The sequence below is a fragment of the Terrapene carolina genome, unplaced genomic scaffold (assembly GCF_002925995.2).
Source record: "Terrapene carolina triunguis isolate 2854851 unplaced genomic scaffold, T_m_triunguis-2.0 Scaffold85, whole genome shotgun sequence".
Classification (NCBI taxonomy): Eukaryota; Metazoa; Chordata; order Testudines; family Emydidae; genus Terrapene; species Terrapene triunguis.
In genome coordinates, this window is record NW_020664436.1 from 63,309,830 (window position 1) to 63,323,617 (window position 13,788).

The following is a 13,788-nucleotide window of genomic DNA, read 5'->3' on the forward strand; positions in this document are numbered from 1 at the left end:
ATTACAAAACAGTTCTATTATAAAAATATTTAAAATTTCCTTTTACTTACCCTTGAGTTCAAGCTCTTCTTTTTCCCCTGTAAGAGCTGATATCCACAAGAACCTGAAACAGCATTTTTCTGTGTTCTCTACACTGTTTTAAGTTTTGTTACTGTAATGTCTAAGAACCAATCAAGAATGGGGCCCCATTGTACCAAGCACTGCACAAACAGAAGTAAATAGTCCCTGTCCCAGAGAGCTTACAATCTACATAGAGTGGATAGACACAGGGTGGGCAAAGGGGTAGAACACATCAGCAGAGTGAACAATGTGATGGCACAAAACATATTAGTTCCACAGGAGAAGCAGAGGAGAAGAGACTGAGGGAGGGAGAGGGTTGGATTGGCAAACAGCCAATCAGCACATAGCAAAGAAAGTATACCAGTGTTTCCCAAACTTGGGACGCTGCTTGTGTAGGGAAAGCCCCTGGCGGGCCAGGCCGGTTTGTGTACCTGCCGCATCCGCAGATCCGGCTGATCGCGCCTCCCACTGGCCGCGGTTCACTGCTCCAGGCCAATGGGAGCCGCTGGAAGCGGCGAGGGCCGAGGGACGTACTGGCCGCCGCTTCCAGCAGCTCCCATTGGCCTGGAGCAGCGAACTGTAGTCAGTGGGAGCCGCGATTGGCCAGACCTGTGGACACGGCAGGTAAACCGGCCCGGCCCACCAGGGGCTTTCCCTACACAAGCGACGTCCCAAGTTTGGGAAACTGAAGTACAAACTGCAGAAAGTTGTCTGAAGGTCCTTGCTTTGGCTGCTTCTGCAGCTGCCCCATCGGCTGGAGTCTTTGGCTGGTTCCTCCATATAGTTGTCTCCCAAGCCCACATGGCAGGGGCAGAGAGGAAGCATCACTTGGGTCTTAGTTTCCCTAGATTGGTGCAGGGGATCTCCTCGACATATTTCTGGGTCTGGGAGGTGCTGGGAGAAAGGGTGGCTCTAGTTGGACCCCATTTTATTCCCCCCCCCCCCCCCCCCCCCCCGTGCAGGAGTCCCTGCTTTGACTTCTGCAGCTGCTTCTACTGGCTGGAGTATTTGGCTTGTTCCTCTGCAACTTTTTCAGGCAACATGGCAGTGGCAGTGAGGCACAATCTAGGTCCTAGTTTCCTGTGGGAGGAGGGGTGCATGGAGGATCAACTCTTGCAGGGAAAGCTGCACTGTAGGCTTGAAAAGATGGTGTAATTTTCAAATAGTTCTAATTTTTTTCCTTAGGCCTTTTCTGTTCTGGACCTGTCTTTGCGCACACAAAGAAATTGAGGGTTGGTAATGTAGCAGGCCTGTTTGTAGAATGAGGATGGTATTTTTTGCAGACTGAAAATCTGAGTAAGGATGCTGCAGCTACACTGAGTGGTGAATCTTTAATATTACAGGAATGCAAATTACTGGTAAACTTATGGCTGCCTTTAACAGAAAAGCATTAGTTCAATTGCTTTTCCCTCCCTTCCCCCTTTGGCAAGTTGTGGCCATGCCATGTGAAGTAATTATTTTCCTAGTAGGATCCATACTAGCAGCCCTGTCATCTCTGTGCTCGGTTTGTCCCAGCCATAAAAGCAGCACTGCATCTGTTCCTGACCTTCCCTGCATCTGCACACATGCACGTGTGGAGACCTGTGCTGGAAGCAGGTAGAGCTCCTAGCCCACATCTCTTGAGCTAATAGTCTCTGGGGTAAAATTTTCAAAAACACTTAAGTCCCATTTTCAAAAGTGACAGTCACTTAGGAGCCCATTTTTGAAAATGGGACTTAAATCATTTAGGAGCTTTTGAAAATATTACCCACGGGCTTTAGCTTTCTCAGACATCATATAGTTATTAGAGAGACAAGGTGAGTGAGGTAATACCTTTTATTGGACCAACTTCTGTAGGTGAGAGAGACAAGCTTTTGAACTTACACATAGTTCTTCTTCAGGTGACCTGGTAGGATCTATGCTGGCAGCCCTGTCATCTCTGAAGAAGAGGAGGAGCTCTGTGTAAGCTCAAAAGCTTCTTTCTCTCACCAACAGAAATTGGTCTAATAAAAGATATTACCTCGCCCACCTTGTCTTTCTAATAATTTGGGACCAACATGGCTACAACAACACTGCATTCCCTATAGTTATGCCAGCCTTATTCACAGAGCACTGACGACAAGGGTATCTGTTCTCAGTGAATTGCACTGAGGAAAAGCAGCACAGATGCAAACGTTTGGAAGACTACTTATAGGACATTCAAAAGGCATGTCTACCGTCCCTATTGAAATATGTGAGAATAGTTGGATTATTTTTAATGAAATAATGCAAAAATGGTAACATGTTTTTTAAACCATCCTCTCAAACAGGGATGATTTGTATCAGAGACCATACCCAGGTCCTCACCTCTCCCACCACAATGATTGTCTTCCCAGCTTCATGACCCTTCTTCAACCTTCCTTCTCCTTCCACATCAAGCACCCTAACCCAGCTCTCCACTGTTGCTTACCCTCCTCCTAGCCTGATAGCCACTTTCACTTGCCTACCTCCTCACTGCAGTCACTTCCAGATCCCTGCTGGTTCACTTCATCAATCACATGGCCATGAGCTCTCAGCTGACTGCTTACCAACTGCTGGTTCTCTGCCAACCGGTTAACAACCAGCAATGAAGAAGCAGAGCTTTTTTTATAAGTGACTACAAGACACTTCAGGTATTTTAATAGACACCTTTTGATCAATCAAAATACGTGCCAGGGATCAGGAAGGGTCTCTCTTGGCAGGGAGACATCTGGTGACTTGCCTGTTTAAGGAAGGTTAACAAACTTGTTACCAAATATATCTGTAAATCTTGGCAGGTCCTTGCTGGATTAAATCTTAATCTTCCTGGTAACGGCATATTAGTGAGTGCAGTAAACTAGCATATCATGGTGGGGGTGTCCTGTGAAGGTTGACATCTAAGGGTACTTCCCTTCTCACTGACTAAGCTTTTCTATGTTTTAGGATCAGTTTGCCTAAGGGAAGGGAAACATTAACCTTGAGGACACTGCGTGTAAATATATTTGTCCTCAGCCCTCTGTATATAGGAGCATATTTGCCTTAGTAACTCCTCTCCTAACACAAGGCTTGCTCCAGCTCACTCCCTCTTGAACCCCCCTTTGGTGTGTGTGTGCACGCGCGTGCATTGGCCTGTCCTTTCTCCCTCATAGTGGGTGGAGAGTTTTTGGTTGGTTTGTTTTTTACATGCCCTACTTTGCTTCCTGCTAGCTACTTCCCATCTTAGCCTGCGGTGACACAGCTGCCTTCTCCCTGATACTTGTGGCATGAGGTGGAGCAGCATGAGAAGGAGCAGGCTGGAGCAGAAAGATGCATCCCCAGGAGTGGAGAGGTGTGGATGTTCTGGACTCAAAGACACCCAGAAACCCGCTCCTCCCTGGCACAACATCTCCTATTGGACACCAGGTGACATCCACCTGGGGATTTGCTAGCTTTGTAAAGGTTGAGACAACATACATACATGGTGTATTTAATTGTTCAGGCTATCAATGGGCTGAAAAAGATATCCCTTGTTATCCCTTAGTTACCCAAAGAGTGCTTAGTGATCTCTTGAGGGATACATTCTAGTTACCACATTCATATTTTTGAGTTCCTAGATGCTACAATGATGAGTGCCATTGAAATAACTACAAATAAATAATAGCTGTGGGTGCATCTCAGATTATGAACATGGAGGCTATTCCTTCCAAACATGGAGGTGAAGCTACAAAGCATCTCCCCACAGGATCTAAGTACCAATGCATTCAGAGTGTGCCCTGATCTTGTAATTGGCTTCACATAGGTGCAAGGGACTGCCTAAGTGGAACCAATTATCGAATCAGGGCCTCAGTACTTAGCACTCGCAGTTTTGGACTTGAGAGTACAGATGAGGTGGACTTTCTAGATGGAAATTATCAACTGAAGTAAAGATTTCTGTGTAGGCAGGCGTGTGAAAACAGCATCTTTCATTCATAAACGTGTAAGTTTTACCTAAATGCTCAGTTCTTCCTTCCTCATAAAATGAATGAGGGTAGGGGGAAATTCTAAAATTTTGTTTGGTCCTAAAATTGTTTTTTCTTCCAGACAATCTTAAATCCAGGTAAAACATGTCTGAATTGATTTTAGCTTTTTTGAGAGAGAGACAAACTGTGTTCTGTTAACAAGATCCATATGCATTAAGGTAACCTAATGTGGTGGTTCTCTCAAGCTGTTAGAGTTGATTAAATAGGAAAAGGGCAACTTTATTTTATGCTACCTCCATGGATGGGAGCAAAAACAAAACTTGTCAATTTCTGTAAGTAAATAATTGGAATTTGTCATCAGAATCATAAATATATGTTAATATTGGGCAACATAATCTCAATGCTAATATGCTAAGAACTTGGTGTTTTAATTTAGTATCACAAGGGGGCAGCAAGTTCCTTTAATATCCTTTAAGCTAACTTGGTTTCAATGCAAGGTTTTTAAATGCAAATAAATATACCATCATTGTCAACTTCTTTTTTTTTTTTTTAAATTAAAAATTTTTAAACAAAGCTTGTCCTTCAGAAATTGTTCCAATAATGCAGAGTCTTTGACGAGAACACAGGCTTTTTGGATGGACCATAGAAAGCATTTGGAGTCCAAGATGTAATAACCTTATGATAAGGGCTACATGTGTAAGTCACTGGTTTTACTATAGCTGTAAGATCATATTAATTACTAGAATATTTACACTGATGTTTGAACATGATCCTCCAGCGACACACACACAAATTGATATGGTTTCAGGCAGGGCTTAAATTCAGACAGCGTTGTCTGGCATGGAGCACTGCTAAATATTTTAGCCCCATGAGGATGAAGCCCTGAGCCCCAGCGTCACTCCCCACTGTGGGGCTAAAGCCCCGAGCCCTGGCAGCCTCCCACACAGAATGGGGGTCGGGGAGCGTGTTGGGCTCCAGGAAATACTCTGAGAATTTAAGCCCTGGTTTCAGGCATCACTGGATAATGGTGTCAGTGGAGGATCATGTTTAAACATCAAGGTAAATATTCTAATAATTGTTCATTTGATTTTGCACTTGCAGTGGAAACACTGACTTCTGCTATTACATCTTTGTGAGTGAACTTAGTGTTCCTCAAAGCCAGGGACCAATGGCACTGGTAAACCGCAGTCAGAGGTATGGGGACAATTTGTATAGTGGGGGTGCTGAGAGCCATTGAACCAACCTATAAAACCTGTATATGATGGAAACCACTTCAAGCCAGGGGGTGTGGCAGCACCCCTAGTTCCAACACACAAGTCATAATTGAGGGCATAGAATATTTCCAGTCCTGAGTGCTCTCTGGAAGCCAGTTGTGCCAAACCATATGGTGGTTTTGGGAGGACGACAAATGAAAACAAGGCAGGGACCGGACCACCATCACGGTAGTTTCACTGCGCCCTGATTCGGGATTTGAAGCTAACTCTATGGAGGAGATAAGTTAATTCAGTCACCTTTGAGAGCACTGTGCACCAAATCCTCAAAAAGTCATTATTTCATCTATTTCATTCTCCATTTCTGCCTCTGGGGAAGAGTGAATAATGTACCCAGTTGCCAAAGAATTGGAATGGTTATGAATGAGTTTACCAAACGCTTGGTTGTAAGTAAAACTCAGGTCCTTGGATGTCCATTGTTGCTTATGGTTTCATGCCAATAAGGAAAGCAGGCTGAGAACCATGAGGGATGGAGTGTGACAAAAATTATCAGTCAGAATTATACCAGTCAAAATGAATTAGAGCTTATAAATGGGCATCTTAATAAATGCCATATGCCAGTATGTGTAAACACCTAAGGCAGTAGGATAGTTAGTCCAGCAGCTCTACCAAAATACCCACTTATTGTCTAACTTGGATGGAAAGCTCCCAAAAGGTCGTGGTCATGTATGCCTGAGTCTCTCTAGAAGAAAAATAGTATGAGCACTTCATATTCTTTTCACAGCTGAGTATGACTTTCACATTTCCATAATGCAGGATCCACATGTTTCCAGGTCGCCCTATTCAAATTTTATAAAACTGTCTGTCAGAGCAGATGGTGTTACTTAAGGATAAAAAGCTTAGGCATACATAGGAAGACAAGCTGTCTCTTTAAGTAAGATCTGCTACTTGTTTTAGGCATCTTGGTCTTATCACCTAGGTTTCCATTGCCTGCAGAACACAGGGTTTTTCATGGATTTTTTTTTTAAGTCCTTTACATCTTGTGTGTGGAACTGGATTTTTTTTCTTGACTGACACCCCACCCTCTGGGTGACCGTGGACAAGTGGTTGTGTGCCTCTTTGCCTCAGTTTATCCATCTGTAAAATGAGACAGCTGCCTGGCAGAAGGTTAGTTAATATTTGGACAGTGCTTTGGGCTCTTGGGAGAAAAGGCTCTGGTTTCTAGTATCTGTGTATGAAGTATTAATGAACCTGATCAATGTGTTAGCCTAATGTAGCTATAAATGAACTCATGATCTTTCCTCCCCTTCTCTGATGATGAATGGTTACAATACCACCATCCTTTCTGCCATCTTTCCCTCCTAGATTAGTCTCTTGGCTCCAGATCCTCAAAGGTATTTAGGTGCCCATCTTCTATTGATTTCAATGGGAGTTGCTGTCCACTAAAGTCCAGATCTTCAATGGGAGCTGGGCCTTAGTGTTCATCAAGGTCCTGCCAGCTCCTACTTCAAGCAACTTGTAGTAATCTACCTATCCATGAAGCAAACAGCCTAGATGTCCCACTCTCTGTATATTTGTCTTGTTTTGTACTTAATTATTTTTGATGGGTCCTTTAAACTGTAGGTTTTTGGCATAGATCACCTGCCCTACAGCAGTATATACACTTTTAAGGCTAATTACTGCCTGTTCTGATGTAGTATGATTGACTAAAGAAACCCCACGATAGCTGAATAATTTGTGACAGACTGTATCCTTTCTCATTCTATTAACTAGCACAAAGTTGTGGTGATGAACATCAGATGTTCAAACCCATGGTTCCTTTTAAACTGAAGGATCACTGCAGATCAGAAAAAGAGCTTTTCCAGTAAGGCCAGCTGAAGTTTGGAGTGACTAGCTATGGTGTTTCAGGGTTCCCAAATTCTGTTCAGAATGTTTTCAGGAAGCGAAAGCATTGTCAGTGATACTGTGCTCTGTAGGTCAGTTCCAATGTCACTGTGCGGACAAATGAAATCATAGCTTAACTATAAAAAGTGTAAAGTGAAGTCTCAAAAAAGCAGTGATAACTTGACTAGGACAAAATAGCTGCATCTTTCATGGACTTCTTGCAATGCTTGTTTATAAATAAACAGGATGAGAAACTGGGAAATACCAAGCCAATGAGAGTTATCTGTGGTGGTGGTGAATAGATATATGTATGTTTTACATTGCTCAAGAGACGCTACTAAAAACATGATACTGAACAGCTTCTGCACATATCATACAGTACATTTGTTTGTAAGTTTGGAAAGACAAACTTGGGTGAAAGTCTCCACGGCTACAATAAAATGTAGGTGAAGAAACCCAAATTATTTTGTCCAGACAATACAATAAGATAACACCTAACAAGCCAGACATTTGGCTTCCTTCCTTATCACAAATGGTGTAACTTTCTCAAAATGAAAAATGTCTTTCCCCCACATCCTTATCTGGTTTTAAAAGCAGCTTATCTGCCCACTTTCTGCATAGCCTTCATGGCTTGTGGTGCTGTATTAGGGGATTTTAGTAAAAACCAAACACCAGTAGATTTTTTTTGTTTGTTTTAAGAGCAGAAAAGTGACTTGTGGAAATGGCACCTTCTCCCGAAATATATTTGTGTCGTGGGATTATTCAGAGTCAATTGTTGACGTTAGGAACTAAAATAAATTGCTGTCTTTTAACCCTACTAGTCCTGCATAGTCCAGCACAACTATAAGAAAATAAGCTGCATTCTGTTCTACCACTTGCATCGATAGCAATGGTTACTGTTTCAATTGCAAGGACAAAATTCTGCCCTCATTTGCACTTGTATGACCCCATTAAAGATGGTGTAAGAAGGCAGAATTTGAAGACAGTAGGGTTGCACAGTCATTGTGAGAAGAATTCAGCCTGTAGAATCTTTATTATGGGTGCTGATGCACAAGAAGGAAAAATCCAGCGTGCCTCCCAGATTGCAGGGTGAGCAGTTAGAAGAACTATCATTGAGCAAATTTTACCAGGACTCAGTGAGACGCTATAAATAAGGAGCCCCCTGATGCCATTTTTACAGAGGCACTTTTCAGACTAGAACTGCAGTTTGATTATGTGAACATCTATCCCCTACGACCTGTCCTGAGCCCACACAGGTCACCAAACTGCTACCCAGAGCTAATTACTTTGGTCACTGTTGCCCTAGACCAAATTTGAACCAATTTCCTGGCGGTGAAAGGCTATGTTTTCTATTACATTGCCAATCCCCTGTGCTTTCCACTCGTCTCCACAAAGCCCAGTTATTTAAAGACAAAAGGTTGGACCCAAAGATCAGTGCTCTCTATAACTTTGTCTGTGCACGTCTGAAGGCATGTCACCAGAGCACAACTCTGTTGCTTTAGCCCGCTCAAAAGGCAGCAGTATGAGTTTCTCTTGGGTGTTGCAAATGCTTGAATTGAGTCATTCTTATTGCTGTCGCACCTCCACAATGTGGCTCTCCAAACTCTTTTGAAAACAATGACTGAAGCCTCACTCCAGACACTGGCAGGGAATTATTACCTCTGGTAATCATTTTTACTGCTTAGAAACTGAGGCACAACAGGTTAATGGCCTGATTTTCAGAGATGCTTAGCACCCTCAATGCTCACTGGGAACTCTTCACTCAGGCCCTTAGTCAGGTGTTATCCCTAACCCCCATCCTGTCCATACCTAAAATCCTCTTTCCTCAAGTTGGTGGTGCTTTCACCTGGGGTTACCTGGCATGGCAAGGGAGAGTGAGTTAGAGCTTGCGTTTCCCTTTCACTTGAGCTGGTAACCCACCCAGTTTACAGTGAAAACACACGAGTGCTGCTAGATTAGTCCTCCAATGCTATCCCATAATTCCCCAGGTGTGTCCAGAAGGACAGACAAATTCTCCTCTAATTCTCTGGTAAAGAATCATACAGAGGCTCAACATACTCCAGCCCAAAGACCTGTGGGATTTGTCCCTAGATTGAAGAGCACAGCACCAGTGAGGACACAGTTATGTGTGGTGTGGCTTTGTAGCATCACTGTTCACACCCAGGTTAGGCTAACCCACTGAAGCCAATGCGGGATGAAAGTACGCAGCACCTATACAAATCAGGCCATGAAGTGTCTTTGTGGCTTGCCCAGCATCATGCAACATCTTATTTCCCGCTGGCTCGGTTAGGCCAGTGTGCCAGCTCATGCTGAAATCTGTTCCCCTCCCCCTACAGCCGCCCACCATAGAGATTTCCTTATTATATGGACGGAAACAGGAGCGGCAACGTTCACTGATCAAAACTACCGCAGTTGTACAAAACAACCCCCCCGCTCCCAAAATAACCCCTTAAGTCAGCCTTTTGCAATTGCACTTGACCACAGCAATTCATTATTCTTTTGACAGGCAAGTGGGGTGTGTGGAAAGAGGAGAGTGCAGTTTGAGAAGGCTCATTTCCCATCCATGTCTCAAACAACTGGGGTGGAGAACAATGGCTTGGGTTTTGTTTTGTTTTTTGCTTAAACGTCTCACATTGGTAAGGGGAAGGGTGCCTTTCAACTCAGGAGGGGCCAGCCAGAGAGCCATTTCGCAGCTGTCATTTTTCAGTTGTCGATAAGGTGGAAGAGCTTTTCTTTTTGCTCTTCGATCTCAAGAGAGATTCTTTGAATGCATTTAGTTGCAAACTGATATGAGCAGTTTCAAGCCCAGACCCTACACCTTAGTGGAGGCAAAGTTTTGCCACTGGCTTCATCTGGGCCCTGGAGGCTATGGCTCAGTTAATATTGAATTTACGGGTCCCGCCTCATGGAAGCGATTGCTGCATGCAAGAGGCTGGTTGTTAAAATTCTGTTGCAGCAGCTCAAATTCCAGGGTAGGAGTAACATTATCTTCGGGGCTAGGAAGCCTTGTGGTTAGAGTGGGGAAAAAACCACTGCAAGCCCAACCCCTTAAGGATACAGATGTTTCATGTACTAAGGTTATTTTTTTCACTTTTTTCTACCGCTCTATTTTCTCCATGTCCTTAGTCTCAGGTTACTGCTACACTAAAATGAGCCATTCTAAGACATAGCAGGTTAAATTCAACCCTAGTGACTCCCTGGAAGTCATTGAAGTAAGAACAGGGATAAATTTGGCCCCAAGCAAGAAGTGGCTCAGACCCGGGTATAATAAACTAGTCAAGGCTAGAGTAATAGCCAGTGATGCTGCATCTCAGGCATAATTCTTAAATGTATCCAGTTCAAAGTAATGTTAACCACACTCTGGCCACAAATAGCCCTGTCTGTCAAGTGCAGCTCTATGGCGCATGGATGTGTCTTTTGTACATCAAGTTAACTAGATGCAGATTACGCTGTTATGAGGAGTGACATGTCAGAACTGGTTAGCACAACCACAGTCAGGATACGGAGACCACCCACGATATGGTCTGCCTTGATTCCACCACATGAAAGAAGGCACGGACACGTGGTATGGGTTTTAGCCAGGCTGCAACTTTATTAGTCAAATTACATCCAATGTTCCTGGGGGAACAACAGCCCAGTGCAGTCACTCGCACCCCATAGATCCTTTGCCAATTTGGGGGCTCCCACCGCAGAGAGGGCCCTATCGTCACACTAGCAGGGTCTCTGGGTGTCTCCACTCACCTGCTAGCATCCATCCCCCTTATGGGGGTTAAGGCAAGAGGGGACCTTGATCCTAGCCAGCACTGCCATCAAGCGCATTGGTGGGGCGGTCCTCCCGGGTAGCCCAGGCTCCTGGTTCCCATTTGCCGCCAAGGGGCTAGATACCCCCATCTCATAAGGGGTTGCTCCCAGGATATCCACTATGTTACTTTTTTGATCTGGAGCCTAAATCAGCAAGTTCCTACAATTTGATCAGTTTTGATCTGTGGACCTTGAGCTATAGAGAGTCACCTTCCCACTGCACACCCTGTAGTTCGAGAGCCCACCTTGAAGAGTCGCCCTTGGCTGACATGAGCAACTCACGGCCCCGGAAGGCCCTGAAGAAAACCCACAGAAAGGCTGCCCTAAAGAGTTTAGCTTCACCCCTTCCCCCCCTCCCCCCCAACAGTAGACCCAAGGAAGAACCTCAACTAATGGCCTAAGGACCATGAGGTCACTGGCTTCCTGACATTGCTCTGCATCTCGGCAGCCGAGGATCCTTTCTACTGCATCCTGTGGTTCATGAATCCCTGGCCCACAGACCTGCAGTAAAAGGCCACCCTGGCAAACTGCTTAGCTATAGCGAGCCCATGAACCACCAGATTTGGTGTTCTGCTGTAGGTCAGGCCCTAGGTGGACCCTCAGCCTCCCTGAAACTCCTCAAACGCCATGTGTCAGCTAAAAAGGTGTGTGTACACGTGCTCCCTTGGCTGCAGATCCTGCTTCTAGCAACCAAGAGTCCATAGGGCCACCACCAGCGTCCTGTTCTGGCACTTCTCTGGCCTCCGGGGCTAGTGCTCTGAATCAGTTGACCTGCAAGTGAGAGAGCATCGGCTATGCCACTGTTACACCCAGGCACATGCGTAGGTTTGCCAACCCTCCTGGATTGGCTGGGAGTCTCCCAGAATGGGCCTTGATCTCCCGGGCTACTGAAGCCAATCTGGAAGATTTTAGGCCCCTAAAAGTCCAGTTGGCGGTGCAGCGGAGTTATGGCAGGCTCCCTACTCACCCTGGCTCTGTGCCATTCCAGGAAGTGGTCGGCAAGGGGGTCTCTGTGTGCTGCCCCCACCCCGAGCACCGACTCTGCAGCTCCCATTGGCCAGGAACCGTGGCCAATGGGAGCTGTGGGGGCAGCGCCTGTGGGTGCTGGCAGCGCGCAGAACGGCCTGGCTCCTCCATCTAGGAGCCAGACATGCCGGCTGCTTGCGGGAGCCTGAGGTCAGCCTCACCTGGCCAGAGCTTGCACCCCGAACTCCCTCTACACCCCCAACCCCCTGCCCCAGATCTGAGCTCCCTCCGGCAACCAAACTCCCTCCCAGAGCTTGCACCTGACCCCCCTCCTGCACTCCAACACCCTGCCCCAGCCCCCTTCCACACTCCGAACCCCTCAGCCCCACCCCCCAGCCCAGAGCCTGCACCCCCTCCCGCACCACTACCCCATGCCCCAGCCCAGTGAAAGTGAGTGAGGGTGGAGGAGAGCGAGTAACAGAGGAAGGGGAGATGTAGTAGGGGCAGGGCCTCTGAGAAGGGGTTGGGCAGGAGTGTGGCCTCAGGAGCAGGCAGGGCAGGGGCAAGGCAAGGATGTTTGGGTCTGTGCGATTAGACAGTTGACAACCCTCCACATGCGTGGCAGTGAAATGAATGTTGCATGCACATTTCTGTTTGGTAATGTTAATTGTTAAACATCTCTAGACAGAAGGAAGTGCTTGGAGAGCTTTAGTCCTAGTCAGGATTCCAGGCAGGTGGAGTCACTCCTTCCCCTCCCTGTGAAGGGCTGCTGTGCTCCATGCTAGCAAGTGAAATCTCTCTTCCACAGGCCAGTGAGTGAGACATGAGCTAGACTAAGTCCTGGTGTCCTGCCCTGAAATCATGCCAGCAGCAGTGTGCAGTCCAGTTCCTGCCTGGTAGGCCAGAGGAGACAAACTTCTGTTTAGAGCATAATGTGCACGTTACACAAGCATGGGCCATTTGGGGCAAGTAGGACTCCATTCCAGGGGTGGCTCTGCGCACCTCAGCACCCGAGCTGCATGCCCCAGGCCTACCTGAGGGCACCCTAGGAGCCTGAGCTGGAAGAAATTCCAGAATTGAGCCCTTTCCTCCATTCAGGGATCTGATGAGGAGTGTGCAGTTCCTCATGCACTCACTCTGTAGCCAGTCTGGGGGGGGCACAAAACCCTGCTCTGACTGGAAAAATTAGTAATAATATAATAATAAATGGAGATATACCTATCTCATAGAACTGGAAGGGACCTTGGAAGGTCATCAAGTCCAGTCCCCTGCCTTCACTAGCAGGACCAATTTTTTTGTCCCAGATCCCTAAATGGCCCCCTCAAGGATTGAACTCACAACCCTGAGTTTAGCGGGCCAATGCTCAAAACACTGAGCTATCCCTCCCCCAGTGAGTGCTGTCTTTGAGCCGGACTAATCTGCAAACGCAGAGATGGACACTCAAAGCCGTGTGAGGCATAGTCTGATAATCCAGACATTGGCTAGGAAAGGGGGTTAAACTCCCACCTACATTAATGCTTTGTCTTGAGGACCCTGTTAGGATTTAGGGCTCACAGGAGCTGCCTTTGGATTCTCACAGTTAACAGACCAGTCTGCAGCCCTGCAAAGGCAAAGGCTGCATCATGCTTTGGGGCCGTGGCTCAATCTCGTGGGGCTACCATGTTTAGCCATAGCCCCAGCGTGGCAGACAGGGCCGCCTCTAGGCACCAGCAAAACAAGCTGGTGCTTAGGTCGGCACATTTTTAGGGGCGGCATGGCCGGCGCCAGAATGCCGCCCCTAAAAATGTGCCCTGGCTGCCCTAGCTCACCTCCGCTGCCGCTCGCGCGCCGCTACTCCTCCTCCCTCCCAGTACTCAAGCCTGGGAGGGAGGGGGAGCAGCGGCGCGCGAATCAGCTGTTTCGTGCGCCGCGGCCGCTCGGGGTCTCCCCCTCCCTCCCAGGCTCTCAAACCT